At 37.9% G+C, this 17,302-nt stretch overlaps 1 protein-coding gene across 9 annotated transcripts in view; it reads right to left on the bottom strand.

Annotated features, from left to right (window-relative positions):
- LOC127456684 (nuclear receptor coactivator 1-like) overlaps window positions 1–17,302 on the bottom strand; it is a 104,085-nt gene that overhangs the window by 61,467 nt on the left and 25,316 nt on the right. For 4 of the 9 annotated variants that reach the window (XM_051725161.1, XM_051725154.1, XM_051725156.1 and 1 more), the window contains one exon: window positions 11,848–11,946. The exons of 3 other annotated variants lie outside the window; for them this stretch is intronic. The gene's annotated coding sequence lies outside the window, so the exon portion shown is untranslated. Of the gene's footprint in view, window positions 1–11,835; window positions 11,947–17,302 lie in introns of all 9 variants that reach the window. 2 more of the 9 variants (XM_051725158.1, XM_051725159.1) reach the window with 1 other exon arrangement.

The raw sequence follows: 17,302 nt of genomic DNA, 5'->3' as shown, positions 1-17,302 counted from the left end.
GATTCAGTAGAGGGCTAGGGATTGGTTTTGGATGGCATGCTGGCATCTAATTACAAAACATATTTATCACTAGTCTACAGTTTTAGGTGTCCATCGTGTAGTCATATGCAATACACATCATTTGTGTCTTGTTTACACAATGCAAAACACACCTGCCACTCACTGAATGTTTTTTGTTTTTGGCACCATTCTGAGTAAACTCTAAAGACTGTTGTGTGTGAAAATCCCAGGAGATCAGCAGTTACAGAAATACTCAAACCAGCCCATCTAGCACCAACAATCATGCCATGCTCCAAATCACTGAGATCAAATTTTTTCCCCATTCTGATGGTTGATGTGAACATTAACTGAAGCTCCTGACCCATATCTGCATGATTTAATGCACTGCACTGTTGCCACGTGATTGGCTGATTAGATAATCACATGGATGATTGTTGGTGCCAGACGGGCTGGTTTGAGTATTTCTGTAACTGCTGATCTCCTGGGATTTTCATGCACAACAGTCTCTAGAATTTACTCAGAATGGTGCCAAAAACAAAAAAACATCCAGTGAGCGGCAGTTCTGCAGATGGACACGCATTGTTGATGAGAGAGGTCAACAGAGAATGGCCAGACTGGTTTGAATTGACAAAGTCTACGGTAACTCAGATAACCACTTTGTACAATTGTGGTGAGAAGAGTATAATCTCAGAATGCTATTCTGAGATGCGGATTGGTGGTGTTTTGGTGGCATGAGGGGGACCTACACAATATTAAGCAGGTGGTTTTAATGTTGTGGTTGATCGGTGTAGATCAGCTTGGTACAATAAGTCATCAGTTATTTGTTATTGAGTTATTATTGAGTTGCTGCACTTTTTAATGGAGCTAACATTAAATCTCTTTTTCTGTAAAAAGGCAAACAAAAATAAAATAATTTAGCACTGGCTTCATGTGACCCTAATGTCTAAATAAATAATTTCTTTACATTCACAATTCTTTGCAATGGCTATCAAAAGAGGAGTATGATTGATTACTTTATACCCATTATAACAACAGTTTACCCCCAGAAATCAACAGAACCTTCTTACTGTGCTGAGTAAAATATATTCTGAGTACTGAGTGTAAAGTCATAATGTACAGAAACTAATACTTTTATGTGTAAAGTAATTTGATATCTTTCAAGATCTGTAATTCATCAATACAAGAACAATAAAAACAGCACACTCATACACACACACAAACACACAAAATGGGTACGTTTTGATGCCCGATGCAGCCAAAACACAGCCTTTTGTATAAATCTGTTAACAAGGCCCAATAAATTTATAATTTCATGATTTTTATTAAACTGTTAGTTTCACTGGGCAAAAGGAACAAATGTGTGCTTATTTGTGTCTTTGTCTCTTTATATCAATGGTGTGACCTTTCCCTGGTGCCTATCAGGTACCTGTGTGGGCTTGCAGCTGATCTAATAATGGGAGGTCCTAAGTGGGTAGGAACACATTGGATCCTGTCCTATGGGCAACCCGCTGGCCAGTTATCAGACGTCTGAGCTCTGATATCTTACTATTTTCTAAAGATATGTGAATGTGTTATATTTGTGGGATGCCTCAAGGCTTAGTGCTAGGTCCCCTCCTTTTTTCAATATACACAAGTGGCCCAGTTATAAAGGAATGTGGCTTCTCCGATAACTGCAATGAATGAAATGTCATTCAGGCCTGACAACCCACAATCTCAGCTTGTATCTCTGCCTGCCTCTCAGTAATCTTACTGTCCTGGCATTGCTATACACTTTTATGTGTCATGTTATTATTGAGGTGGCTAGCTATAAACATGTCAAAAGTTTAACAGACTTATTTAGCAAGATTTTTTTTGGGTGGGGGGGGTTCCTAACCAGAGGCGACGTGATACCGTGATACTCATACACTAAAATGAGTATAAATTACAATAAAAGCAGATGTTACAACAGTCTGATGGACCAGTCTGGTTATTGAATGTACCTCATTTTCTCACTGAAGCTGCGTATGGACACTTTCTACGGCAAACCTCAAGGGGATAAGTACATGATCACACACATACACAGGGCAAAGTTACTTTATGAATCGCATCAAAATTCAGTCTATTACCATTTTGTATGTTAACGCACTGACGCAGTAATTTGTTGTTATTTCATGGATCTCCATGTGACAGGGAAGCGGAGAGAAGGTCATAATGAGCCGCCGGTGTGTGTGTGTGCCTGTGTGTGTGTCCTTGGCAAAAATAAAGTTGAACCGGCTAGTGTCACCCTGGCTTTAATATACTGTTATGAGAAGGATCGCGTGTCGCTGCATCGCGTCTGGTTAGGACACGGTGTGACAGTGTAAATTAGATTTATTTCATGGTTTCTTTTCATCAGGATGTGGAATTTGCAATAATATTATATAACCAAAGGGAAAAGTAAAACCATGATAACATGGACAGTAACCAAAACAAATTATGCCATTTTTCATAAGAAAAACACATCCCGAAATTAAATTGTATTCCCTCACTACCCCGATATATTGATAGGAGTTCATGGTAATTTTTTGTTTTTATATATTTAATATTTTTTAATATCTGTGATATGTGGATTGAAAGCCTAAGCTACAATTTCTGTCTGTTCATGGTACAGATTTCTCCTTTATTCCTTTTCAATGCAGTTTAAAATGTTGGGGCCATTTAATGATTTTAAACTAGTATAATCATCGACACATTATGGGTTTTCATAGAGATTTTGAGGAAATAATCAATGCCAAATCCATGACCCAGCCCACGCTTCTTGCAGCGCTGTTTATGATGATCTGAGCGCTCGAGACCAGTCCATGAGCAAATGCAAGTCTCTGAGCTGATCTGTCCATTGAGCCTTGACCCACGCTGACTGGTCCAGTTAGAGATGTTTCCTTTTGCGTTTTGAACATTTGCCATTTTACATTTCTCATACACATCAAAAAAATGACAGCGCACAATCAGAGAGTCGGCCAACTTTGTAGTCGCACCAGTGTGACCTCTTGCAAAGTTTAATCGCACTGTTAGGAAAAATGGAGCCTTGAATGACCAGAAAGAGAAGACTGACCATAGATAGACAGATCACTCTATTGCTCCCTGTAGTGCCTCTTGTGGCAACACTGAGAACGCACATTTGCACTGCATTATGAATTGTGTCCCGACACATTTCGTAAGGAAACAATGTATGAAATTAAGCTTGCATAGGTAGAAGAGCATGGGAAAAAATGTCAGTACGAAAGCTATTTTGTACTAACCTTACTTTGATAAACACTTTTAAAGTGATAGTTCACACAAAAATGAAAATTGTCTAATTAATTTCATTAAAATTCAAAGCCATTTGATTTTCTTTCATGTAACAAAAAAGGGTATGTTAGGTGGAATGACAACCTCAGTCACCAATCACTACCTTTTTTTTTTTTTTAAAGATTAAATGAAAGTGAATGGTGACTGAGAGTGAACAAACTGCCTAACATACCCTTTTGTGTTTCATGGATGAAATTAAGTTAAAGCTACACTTTGTAACTTTTGGCCCTCTAGCGATTAAAAAATAAAACTGCATGCGTCTTGCAGAAGGACATTATTTTGGTTGTGCTTCTGCTTTGCTCCTCTGTGCTGATGAATGTGGTTCGAGGCACCGGTATACACATGAATACAGGATTTTATCAGAGTGAATGGACAAATAACGAAAGAAAGGAAAAGACGGATATACGAAAACGTCATCTGAGCAGGTAAGTGCCATATCTTATGCGGTTGTTTTGACTTATTGGAAACATTGATGTTTTGAAATAAATGACGTTACAAAAGTTAGGCAGCGTTCGTTAACATTAGACACAATGATTGCTAGTGTGATAAGGTCAAACGTTGTAAAGTTTTTATAACTACAGGATATACTGGCCAAATAGACCATGGTAGTAACTAATTTATAGATTGTCATTGTTACCAACCAGTGGTCAACATCATTTCAAGAACTGCATGTCCTTGGCAAGCCTAGGACTAAAGGATTTATTTATATAAATTATTGCGGTTATAAAGAAAAATACACACATGTGCTAGCAAGTGAAAAGTTCTGCACCGATTACAGTATAATTATTGTATTTGTGTGTGTGTGTGTGTGTGTGTGTGTGTGTGTGTGTGTGTGTGTGTGTGTGATTACACAACTATACATAAACCATATCAATAAAATATCTTACCTGTTGAGTAAGAAAAAAGCCATCTCTGGGTCGCTTTTAAATCGTTTCAGATTTTGGAGTTGTCGCCACCTCTGAAAAGCCAAGCCGATGTTGATACGGGTTTTATTACGAACTCTGTTACTTTGCCTTTTTGCTTGTAGACTCTGGTCTGTTCGGGGTTTCTTTGTTTTTACAAAGTGATTCCCTGGAGGTTTGCCATTTTGAATGATCCATGGTAAATTTTTCTCATTCGTTATGACAACAAACATTCAGCATTAGCTACTCCCACATGCACGCTACAGTAGCAGGATCTTATTTTCTCTGTGTATGGAAATGACGTCAACACGCATGGGCAAATGACGTATGTATGCAATTTCCCACGAAATCCGTCCCGACAGCTCTAAAATATTTATAATATACTTTCATTATTACAGGTTTATCAAAGTGTATTTGGATAAAGTAAATACATGGTTTGGAAGATGGACTTTTGTTGCACTCTCTCATTAATAACATTTTGTTATTTTTTAACAAAAAAAGTTACATAGTGTAGCTTTAAACAGGTTTGGAATGACATGAGGTTGATTAAATGATGACAGAATTTTCCCATTAAAAGTCCTAATAAACAATTGCCATCACTTCCCCTACACAACAGAGATCAAAAAGGCATGGTGACCACAGTGTGTAAAAACTTCTAAACAAACACACAGAGCTGTAGGGTCTCACCCTCTCCACAAGCACAGGATTTCATCCTCACTGATCCGCTGATCCATAACATTTTAAAATGTATAATCTATGCTCACTTTGGTTACAACTAGTAAAGTCACTCTCCATTCACACTTTCTTGAGCAGACCAACAAACCATGAAAGCTCTGGGAGGCTAGAAGCCCCTTCACATGCTTTGCACAGACTCTCCCACGCATGTGCATGCACACACAGTCAGCCTAAATGTAAACAACCTGCTTATGGGAGAAAAGAGGTGGGAGGGATTTTCCTTTTCTCTTTCTCACTCACGCACCTGAGATAGTGCTCAACTGTCCCCTATGAAGTTGGCCAACTCGGTCTGTCCGGTCAGAGAACAGTCCACGACAGTTATGCTAACCCCTCCGTCAGTACAAGCAGTGGCCGCGTGTCTCGCCATTTCCTGGGATACGGGGCTCCTTCTTGCCGAGAGCTATGCTAATTACCTCACACACAGACAGAACAGCAACGTATGTTACTAAGGGAGAGGGACAGACCACTACGCACCGAAAGAGAAGGGGTGAAAAGCGTTGTTTACATACTCTTATCAGCACTCAAACCAGGTGGGAAAAAAGTTCTCATAAAAGAGAGCTAAGACAGCTCAATGGTAAAGGGGAGAGGCCCTCGTGGAGGAGTCCAGCAAGGATGGTGAAGAGAGTTTCAAAACAGATGAATCTCTTGCCTGACTGCACACAGCCGTCCCCCTCCGTTCTTCAATGGCTTGCTCCATGAGAAGCCATGGAGTCACTGTTGCTGTCTACCTCCCCATAGCAATACATCCTCAGAGAGAAATGTATACAGCCCTTTTTGCAAATCAGAACTCAGTGTGAGACTAAAGCAACAGTCGTGATTCATTCTTTGATGATGTGCCAATAATTAATCATTTACAAAGAATCGTGATCGAAACCACTGCTGCAAAATGACAATTAAAAAAATAGGACATAATAATCCATGGTAGTCTTTTTTATTCTAGTTTTGTAATAGTTGTATTTTATAAGCACAGAAGAATTAAATAACTAAAAGGTGTCACATCATAAGGAATAAAATTGTCCTTGATCTTTTGAGACAAAAGAGCTTGATGTACTATGACAATGTACTGTGACTGTCTGTGGATATGCATGGGGTCATCCTTTGAAGAAACTGGCAATTGGAATTTAATACATTTTATAATAAAAGTTTAAATGTTACATCTGTGGGGTGTCATTTATATAGTAAATCTTTAAATATGACTGAAACTAAAATGTCCCATTAACTTTTGTCTCAGCCTCCGATACGCTCAGAAGTTGCATGCTTTTAACACTATGTACTATAAAAAGTGATATACAAAATAATTTTTTTGCCCCTTTCTGCTTTCCATAATTCGATCACATTGTGTACAATTATTGTTCGTCGATTGTTTTAAGTTAATTTAGAAGATAGCAGGCTGTAAATGGGCTGAAACAGATGCTTATGAGAAAAAAATTGTTGCAAGATTTGCTAAAGTTTGTTAAGTTCATGGCACCGTGTCTTAATAAAAGAGTTTTGCAAATGTCTCTTGAAAGCCTCTTGACTTAGAAGTTTGCAAATTCCTTGAGTACATCTGTATATAGATCTTTGTTTTCAGAGTTAAGTATCTAAATATTTGATACTGCATCTGGATGGACCAACACATCACAGTTTCTAATATCTCACCAAGACAGGCATTTTAAACCATTCACACACCTCCGCAATCGTGAGTCATGTGCGTTCTTACACACAAGTGATGGAAAGCAGCAGCAAACAAGAAAAGGTGTGGGTGCTGAATTGAGACAGTTATGCCGACGATACACAGCTATATATTTCCTCTAGACCTAATGAAATTTCCCAATTTTTGAAGTTAGTAAAGTGTATCAAAGACTGGATGGCTAGAAATTTCCTTATGCTCAACAGAGGTACTTATTATTGGAACAGAAACCTTTAAACATAAGATGCTAGAATATAACTTGACTCTCGATGGATGCATTGTTACATCATCTTCTACAGTTTAGAATTTGAGTGTTATGTTTGATAGCAATCTGTCCTTTGAAAATCACATTTCCAATGTTTGTAGAACAGCATTCTTCCACCTCAGAAATATTGCTAAGTTATGACACATGCTCTCTCTTTCTGATGCCGAAAAGCTAATTCATTCGTTTATGACCTCAAGACTAGATTATTGTAAAGCTTTACTGGGAGGATGTCCTGCAGGTTCCCTAAATAAACTTTAATTGGTTCAAAATGCAGCAGCTTTTATCCCTCAACCCGTAATAATGCTGCAGGTGTTTCGGGTCTGCGAAACTGGAAACACTTCTCATATCATACCAAGCAAAAATAATGGCATTTACGTTAATATTATTCAGTTTTTTTCCCTATCTCAACCTACATATCCAGAGGTTACAAGAACCTGCCAGATCCAGCTCCGGTCCAGCACGATGTCCCACTTCCACCGCTATGTGTAGACTACAAACTGCAGCCTGTGCCAACCAGACAGCAAGGGGAACTTTGATGATCACTGTCTGCATCACTTAAGTTTACTACGATTGACTTCACAGGATGAACTGCTGCCAACTCCAGCCATATAACAAGGAATAATTCACTGGCCACTGCCTGCACCTCAGACTTTGGATGGACTTCACCGGAAATGAACAGCCATAAGCTTCCAGCCAGACTGCAAGACCCACCTCGCTGACCTCTGCCAGCATCATCTTGGTCATAGGAGGGACTACACTCTCTTAAAACAGAATCCATAGACAATAAATTAAAGCCTTCATCAACCAAATAAAAAGAACACTTCATCTATGTGCACTTCAGCAGTCAATTCAGGATGGACTTTAAAGACCCTTAATCATAAATCTTAAAATTCATAGAAAATCCTTAATTTTAAACATTGCCCACCAAAATTTACACAGTTTACTCACATAAAACAAGACTTGTACTACACAAAGAAAACTAATATTGGCATTACATTCATGCTGTATAGCCAGAGGTGATCTGGTTCCCCAGGCTGAGCCTGGTTTCTCCCAAGGTTATTTTTCTCCATTAACTAACATATTACGGAGTTTTTTTGTTCCTTGCCACATTCGCCTTTGGATGGCTCACTGGCAGCCTAAAGACAAAAATTTAAGGCATGATTTTCAATCAATTTATTCATTTAAACTGCAAAATGAGGACATTTCAGAATGTTCTGTTACAGCGTAATTGATTTGGTATTAATGATAATGTAGAAAGACTTTTATCATTAACTCATATTCAGTATATATACAGTATATATATATATATATATATATATATATATATATATATATATATATATATATATATATACATACATACAGTATATATTAATCAATATTAAAATGGATTCATATTCAGCATCAATTTCATACCGAAGCACTGTTACTTTTGACATCACTACAAGATTATAAAAACATTCAGGGCTTAAGCCCTGGTAGCCCACCCTCTTGTGCCGACCATGCCAAAAAGATAATTTAGAGCATTTATTCAAACAAACCTGCAAAAATGAATAACTCTGAATGTCCGACACTTCTGACATCAGGCAGATGAAACATTATAAGCTTCATATTATATATATATATATATATATATATATATATATATATATATATATACATATACAGTTGTGCTCAAAAATTTGCATACCCTGGCAGAAATTGTGAAATTTTGGCATTGATTTTGAAAATATGACTGATCATGCAAAACAACTGTCTTTTATTTAAGGATAGTGATCATATGAAGCCATTTATTATCACATAGTTGTTTGGCTCCTTTTTAAATCTTAATGGTAACAGAAATCACCCAAATGGCCCTGATCAAAAGTTTACATACCCTTGAATGTTTGGCCTTGTTACAGACACACAAGGTGACACACACAGGTTTAAATGGCAATTAAAGGTTAATTTCCCACACCTGTGACTTTTTAAATTGCAATTAGTGTCTGCGTATAAATAGTCAATGAGTTTGTTAGCTCTCACGTGGATGCACTGAGCAGGCTAGACCTGCGTAACAAGGTAATGGAACTTTATAAAGATGGAAAAGGATATAAAAAGATATCCATTTGCCAGTCAGTACTGTTCAATCACTTATTAAGAAGTGGAAAATTTGGGATCTCTTGATACCAAACCAAGGTCAGGTAGACCAAAAAAGATTTCAGCCACAACTACCAGAAGAATTGTTCGGGATGCAAAAAAAAACCCCACAGGTAACCTCAGGAGAAATACAGGCTGCTCTGGAAAAAGATGGTGTGGTTGTTTCAAGGAGCACAATATGACAATACTTGAATAAAAATGAGCTTCATGGTCGAATTGCCAGAAAGAAGCCAATGCCACAAAAAAGCCCAGTTACAATATGCCCGACAACACTTTGACATGCCTCACAGCGCACTGTAATTTGGAGTGACGAGACCAAAATATGGTCACAACCATAAGCGCTATGTTTGGAGAGGGGTCAACAAGTATTGTGCTCCTTTTTAAAAATTGTATTTTATTTTTCAAAGCAAAGAAAAACAAAACATATATACAATGAATCAACATTAACTCCCACTACTTCCCCTCCCCAATCAAGAACCCCACCCGACCCCAAACGAACATCCCATTGGTCTTACATAAGTACACACATATACAGAGAATAAAATAATAAATAAATAAATAAATAAATATATATATATATATATATATATATATATATATATATATATATATACACACATATACATATATACATACATACAAACATATATATACACATATAATAAACATACAACTCTAAACTATACCTCTCTCTCCACAGACCCACTCCGAGAGCCCCCCAAAAACATCAAATATCTACCCCATTTCCCAATAAAAGAATCCCATATCCCCAGCCTTCTACACATTACCTCTTCGAAGGCTGCCACCCTTCCCATCTCCTCGCACCACTCCCAAATTGAGGGTGCTCCCACTGACTTCCAACCCCTTAAAACAATCTGCCTGCCTATCATCGCACTGGTGAGGACCCAACTGTTTATGTATTTGTCACCTACATCGATGACCGCCCCACCACCCAAAACACAGAGTCTGGGGCAAAACAAAATCCGAATGCCCAACACGTCACACACAACACTCTGTACCTTCAACCAACATTCCTGAATCTCAGCGCACCACCAAAAAACACGGGCCATGTCTCCATCCTCTGATTGGCATCGCCAGCAGGTGGGTGTGTCTTTAAGACCAAGCCTATACAATTTAGAGGGGGTCCAATAGAACCGATGTAAAATCTTGAATTGTATAAGGCGCACCCTTGCATCTCGATGCAGTTTTTATGTTTTTTAAAATCCTAGCCCATTCTCCCTCCTCCAATTCCAGGTTTAAATCTTTCCCCCATAATCTCTTAAGAGTGGTTGAGACTCCGTCACCCAGACTCTGAATTAATAAGGAGTAATACACGGATGCCTCATGGCCCTTTCCAAAAGCAGAAATCACCTCTCCTAGAGTATCTGCTGCTTTAGGGGGGTGTATGCTATTCCCAAAATAGTACAGAGCAAGTGGCATAACTGAAGATACCTAAAAACTGAGATCTGGGGATCCCAAAATATTAAACCAAATTTTCAAAGGATCTCGTCACACCGCTCTCATAAAGATCACAGAGTGAATTAACCCCCCTCGCAATCCACTCTGACCAAAAAAAAGGGGACTTATTAATGCATAGTTTGGTGTTTAGCCATAGGCTCGAGGCAACATTTAGATAAATATCTGAATTAAACACTCTGGACACTTTTGTCCATACTGAGTGCAAATGTGAAATAACGGGGCGTGATTTAACTTCTCTTATTTAGTTTGATGGAAAGGCTTTGCAATGGCAAAATAGGGGCAAGAAGTTCTTGTTCAATGCAGAACCAGGGAGGGGCTCTTTCAGGAGGAAGCGACCAATGAGCCAAATGTCTGAGACCGAATGCATAATAATAAAACTAAATCTTGGGTAGGCCTAGCCCACCTTTGTCAATCGGCCTATGTAACTTATTGAAATGTAATCTGGGGCGCAGGGCCGCCAGAGGCCTCAGCTTGAACACGTAAGTGTCTTTTAATGTCTCCAGAGTCTGAGGAATTTGACTTCTTTGCCATGTTTACCTCAAAGAGCAAGTATATAACTGGGTGTATCAAATCTCACCAGATTATAACATGAAAATAATTTAAAAACTAGCAAAGTTCGCAGAGCTCGTGTCTCACACGTCTGCTTCTCGCATGGTGTCACGTGAACTCCAAGTATTGTGCTCCTAGAAACAACCACACCGTCTTTTTCCAGAGCAGCCTGTATTTCTCCTGAGGTTACCTGTGAGTTTTTCTTTGTATCCTGAACAATTCTTCTGGCAATTGTGGCTGAAATCTTTCTTGGTCTACCTGACTTTGGCTTGGTATCAAGAGATCCCCAAATTTTCCACTTCTTAATAAGTGACTGAACAGTACTGACTGGCATTTTCAAGGCTTTGGATATCTTTTTATATCCTTTTCCATCTTTATAAAGTTTCATTACCTTGTTACGCAGGTCTTTTGACAGTTCTTTTCTGCTCCCCATGGCTCAGTATCTAGCCTGCTCAGTGCATCCATGTGAGAGCTAACAAACTCATTGACTATTTATACACAGACACTAATTGCAATTTAAAAAGCCACAGGTGTGGGAAATTAACCTTTAAACCTGTGTGTGTCACCTTGTGTGTCTGTAACAAGGCCAAGGTTTTTTTTGCATGATCAGTCATATTTTCAAAATCAATGCCATCATTTCACAATTTCTGCCAGGGTATGCAAAATTTTGAGCACAACTTTATATATATATATATATATGGAGTGTGTATACCACTTTAAATATATTTTGCACAGTTCATTTAATCACCTCTGTACAAATTTTGACACAGTGCTAAGGTACTCAAGTTACCAACCTGATACTTTACCTCATCATCCTCCACACCCTAGTGTCTGCACCATCTTCTGCAAGCCGTTCTTGCAAATCAGGCTTTGCTGTCTGATAAACCTGCCCTCCTTTGATAAACCTATGGAGTGATAGACGATATGACCAGGAGAGAGGAGTCAAGTAAGGCCAAACAGGTAATCCAAGTCTTCAAATTTTAACACGCTCTTTGGTCAAATCTATATGCCTTTTCTGGTATCCACTGACTGCCAATGGCAAATGCAGGACATATTTTTTGACACATTATTATCCCCTGATACAGTATGTTTACCTCAAGAAGAAAACAGTCCAATCCAGCAGGACTAAAGTCCCCCTTCAATACATAACACCAAAGCTATAGTATCTGCAATATGGACTAATTGACATGGCTATAGCAAGGCAGGACCTCATTAGTTCTAAATTACAGCATCAGCTGTGATATCATAAGAACAAGTGTAGGTTGGAATGAGGTCACAAATCTTCAATACAGATACCTCATTATTTGGGACAGCAATGTAAAAATGGTGTAAAACTTCAGAGAAGACAAAAAAGATTGCATCCTCGTTTGGGAATCACAGGCATTAAGTTCGACCTAGTTTTACAGAATGTTACAATACCTACATTTTTGCAGAATCATTTTGACATGCCTTGTATCACAGCACTTTTGCTGGTGAAATGAACTCTAGATGTGCTAAAACAATGACTTTTATTCCCTTTCACACAAATCACAAGTAGACAGATTATCCATTTATAAACCCTTACTTTCGCCCTGTTTCTCACACAATACACTATTATGACATCAAATCACTTTTACTATAGTGCATGCCCTATAAGGTAATAAATTTTAATGTTTGCATTACATAACCAAATACATATACAAGCTTGTTCGAACCTGGTCAAATTAAGCAGTAGTTCAACTAATAAAGCATAGCACTTTTGATGCAAAGGACCAGGGTACAATTCCCAAAGAGCACACAAGTAAATACGTTAGCCGAAAGTGTCACTGAAGCACAACAAAAAGACGTGGTTGCTCCAGCAATTGTGTTTTTCATCTCACATTTGCGATTTATGACATTATCGGTTAGGTTTCCAACTATTATACCAATTTAATAATTTAGCTTTTACCCAGAGCAATTAATATTTACATATATTCATTATAAGATGCTTAAATCCAAAGCGGCCTACTGTGCATTCATGGTATCAGTATGCATTTGGGTATCGAACCCATGTCTTGGGAATCACACCCAAGTGCACAATGGTGATAGTTCAAGGATCATCCCTTGCAAAGTCTGAACCTGGAACCTTTTGGTTACAAGCCTGGATCTTAAACCACTACACTTTCTCCATAGAATCACTTTACCCAGTGTAACTGCACTCTTGGGCATGCACTTGTTTCTCCAACAGCCTAAACTGTACCTTTTTTTTTTCACCTTCTATGACCCGAGCCTGTAGACTTACGAAGCAACAGAGGCTACCCACCAACCATAAAATTGAATACAAATGAATAATCACATTTAAATCATGATCTAAACAAAAGCATAATATATATATATATATATATATATATATATATATATATATATATATATATATATATATATATATATATATATATTCTGGTTCTCAGTTGATTTGAACCTCATCAGCATTTAAGAACACAAACCTTAGTGCATAATCCAACACTGTTGACATGAAAAAAGATCACGGGTTCCATAACACAAAACACATGTCAAGCAAAAGCCAATAATTACTGAGAAAATTGTTGGGAGAGTACAGCTTTAGTATGCTGAAGCAGTCAAGACAAGCAGTCTGACGTCAATGATTAAGAAAAAGGAAAGAAAGCAGGTGTCTTGAGCCCTGTACAATCAGCACATCAGCCTTGAAATACAACACAGACTTGCTCATGAAACCATCATATAAACAAAACGAACTGGCCTTCTTCCAAACTGAATTGAGAAGCCATTAGGATTTTTGACCAAATCAATGCAAGCCAGTGATTACCTTTACAACACATGTAGTATAAGCAAATGCAGAAAAAGGGGCACTGGGTCCAGGCAAAACATGGCCCCACAGATCAATAACATTTTAAAATGCCTCAAAGTAGTAATTATTTTAATACCTTACATGTTTGAACTAGGGATGTGCGCTACGACCAATTTGACTGTCTTTTAAATGGAAGTTTTGTAACCGACTGGTCGACTAGTCTAAAGAGAAACCAACCTTCAGAAAACAGTAAAAAAAAAAAAAAAAAGTGTGTTTATGCAACCCATTTAAAATACTTAATCTATTCCAAATCCGATGCTAAATTCCACTGAAAAGGGGCATTTATCTGCGACGTGCTTGCCTTGAATTATGATCACTGTACATTAAATATAGAACATGACACGCATTCACTGAATCAACGTTAGTGAATATTTAACAGACATATTTATTGAAAACAATTTAATGAATAGTGGAGGATCAATGGAACAACCCTAAAAGCCTGTTCTAAACGGAAATCACCAAGTAAAAGTTACTTAACATATTAAAACAGTCAGGACATTGTTGAAAATAATTAACAGGTAGACTAAGCCAAATCTATGAGAGAAAAAAATGCTGTGCGCATTTCACGACGTGCAGTCATGCATTAACCATTGATCTAATATGACAGCTGTTCAGTAAAGAACGTTAACCAATAACAGTTAAGATGTAAAAAAAAATAAAATAAATAAAATAAAAAAAATAGCTATAGGATAGAAAAAAATAGGCCTGTGATGTAGCTTACAATAAAGCTAATGTATTCTAAACATGACTTGTACACAGAATAAAATATAGTTTAACCCATTCAGCAGTCAGAACCTTGTTGAAAATAGCCTTCTTAATCAGCACATTATAAAATGGCATACCTAGCCTAAAACAGTTATTTTCTAGGCTACTTACTCAAAAGCATAATTTTTTGGATGAGCAAAATTAACCCGTCGACATGGTCCGGTAAAAGACGGGACTTGACTCACCTGAGGCGCCTGTCCTGTGCTTGAAAAAGCCCGCTCAGTGGAAAAATAACGTACAAGCATGCACAGATTTAAAGAAGACTCAAATGTGAAAACATCCATATGGACTTTCAAACGTTTGGAAAGCCGATTCCCGCACCACCGAAGTGATTTCATTACTACTTAGCTGAGTTTGCTTGTCTAGAGACAGGACATTTTCCTGCACGTGCCACACAGCCTGAGGTGAAATTAAACTCTGTATCTGCTCCAAATATCCTCTTTTTAAATAATATTTGTATTATTAATTCTATTTAAAATATGTAACATTAATATGACAGTAATTTAAGTGCAGCCTCTGTAAAAATATAAAGCCAAACGTAAATGTGTAAAAATTATGATCAGTTTAATGGGGGGAAATATTAACCGACTAGTAATTCCAGTGTCGACTAGCAGCATCAGAACCGTTTAGTCGACTAGTCTCGCACATCCCTAGTTTGAACAGAAACAACCATCTCATGGACTTTACAACTAGTTCATCTAATTATGATACCATTAGATGACACTAGACAATTGCGACTTCCAACATAATAAGGACTATTATGGAAGCTACTTCAAAATTTACATTTACTAATTTAGCAGACGCTTTTATCCAACAGACTTATAAATGAGAATGATACAAGCAGAAGCTAAAGTGGCTTGCACAATTTAAAGTAGTTCAACTACAGTCAAGCTACCCTTTTTGAAAAGAAAGCTGCACAACAAGTTACAAACAAAAAGTACGGTGTAGTATCTTTAATTATATAGCTATCAGATCATATAATTTACTTAAATAAGGGTAGTATTTATCAGGCACAAAAATAATCAGGACCTCAATTAGGACTGGGTGGTTATGTCGGTATACAATATATACACTGTACCTGCAAGTGTTACATAATGTGAAGCTGTTTTTGCACTGATGCAAGCCTAAAGCCATGGTCACATTAGGCTTTGAGCATTCAAAATTATTTTGGGCACCGCAACGAACAGGATATGACATCACGCTGAAGGTCTTTTGGCTTTAATAAATAATAAATGATAAATAACAAATAATATTACATTTAAAATGTTAAAATATACAATCTACTTAATTCCCGGCAATAATAATGAGAATTTACTCAGAATGGTGCCAAAAACAAAAAACATCCAGTGAGGGGCAGTTCTGTGGATGGAAACGCCTTGTTGATGAGAGAGGTCCAGACTGTTCGAACTGACAAAGTCTACGGTCTCTCAGATAACCACTCTGTACAACTGTGTTGAGAGGAATATCATCTCAGAATGCTACTGTGAGATGCGGGTTGGCACTGTTTTGGCGCCACGAGGGGGACCTACACAATATTAGGCAGGTGGTTTTAATGTTGTGGCTGTGTGTGTATATTTATACAGTTGTGCTCAAAAGTTTGCATACCCTGGCAGAAATCGTGACATTCTGACATTGATTTTGAAAATATGACTGATCATGCAAAAAAACTGTCTTTTATTTAAGGATAGTGATCATATGAAGCCATTTATTATCACATAGTTGTTTGGCTCCTTTTTAAATCATAATGATAACAGAAATCACCCAAATGGCCCTGATCAAAAGTTTACATACCTTTGAATGTTTGGCCTTGTTACAGACACACAAGGTGACACACACAGGTTTAAATGGCAATTAAAGGTTAATTTCCCACACCTGTGGCTTTTTAAATTGCAATTAGTGTCTGTGTATAAATAGTCAATGTGTTTGTTAGCTCTCACGTGGATGCACTGAGCAGGCTAGATACTGAGCCATGAGGAGTCAAAAGACCTGCGTAACAAGGTAATGGTACTTTATAAAGATGTAAAAGGATATAAAAAGATATCCAAATCCTTGAAAATGCCAGTCAGTACTGTTCAATCACTTTTTAAGAAGTGGAAAATTCAGGGATCTCTTGATACCAGGCCAAGGTCGGGTAGACCAAGAAAGATTTCAGCCACAACTGCCAGAAGAATTGTTCGGGATATGAAGAAAAACCCACAGGTAACCTCAGGAGAAATACAGGCTGCTCTGGAAAAAGACGGTGTGGTTGTTTCAAGGAGCACAATACGACGATACTTGAACAAAAATGAGCTGCATGGTCTGCGCCAATGCCACAAAAAAGCCTGGTTACAATATGCCCGACAACACCTTGACACACCTTTGGAATGACGAGACCAAAATAGAGCTTTATGGTCACAACCATAAGCGCTATGTTTGGAGAGGGGTCAACAAGGCCTATAGTGAAAAGAATACCAACCCCACTGTGAAGCATGATGGTGGCTCACTGATGTTTTGGGGGTGTGTGAGCTCTAAAGGCACAGGGAATCTTGTGAAAATTGATGGCAAGATGAATGCAGCATGTTATCAGAAAATACTGGCAGACAATTTGCATTCTTCTGCACGAAAGCTGCGCATGGGACGCTCTTGGACTTTCCAAAACAACAATGACCCTA

Source organism: Myxocyprinus asiaticus, chromosome 19, assembly GCF_019703515.2.
Source record: "Myxocyprinus asiaticus isolate MX2 ecotype Aquarium Trade chromosome 19, UBuf_Myxa_2, whole genome shotgun sequence".
In the NCBI taxonomy this organism is placed as follows: Eukaryota; Metazoa; Chordata; class Actinopteri; order Cypriniformes; family Catostomidae; genus Myxocyprinus; species Myxocyprinus asiaticus.
This window is presented reverse-complemented; position numbering and strand designations above follow the sequence as displayed.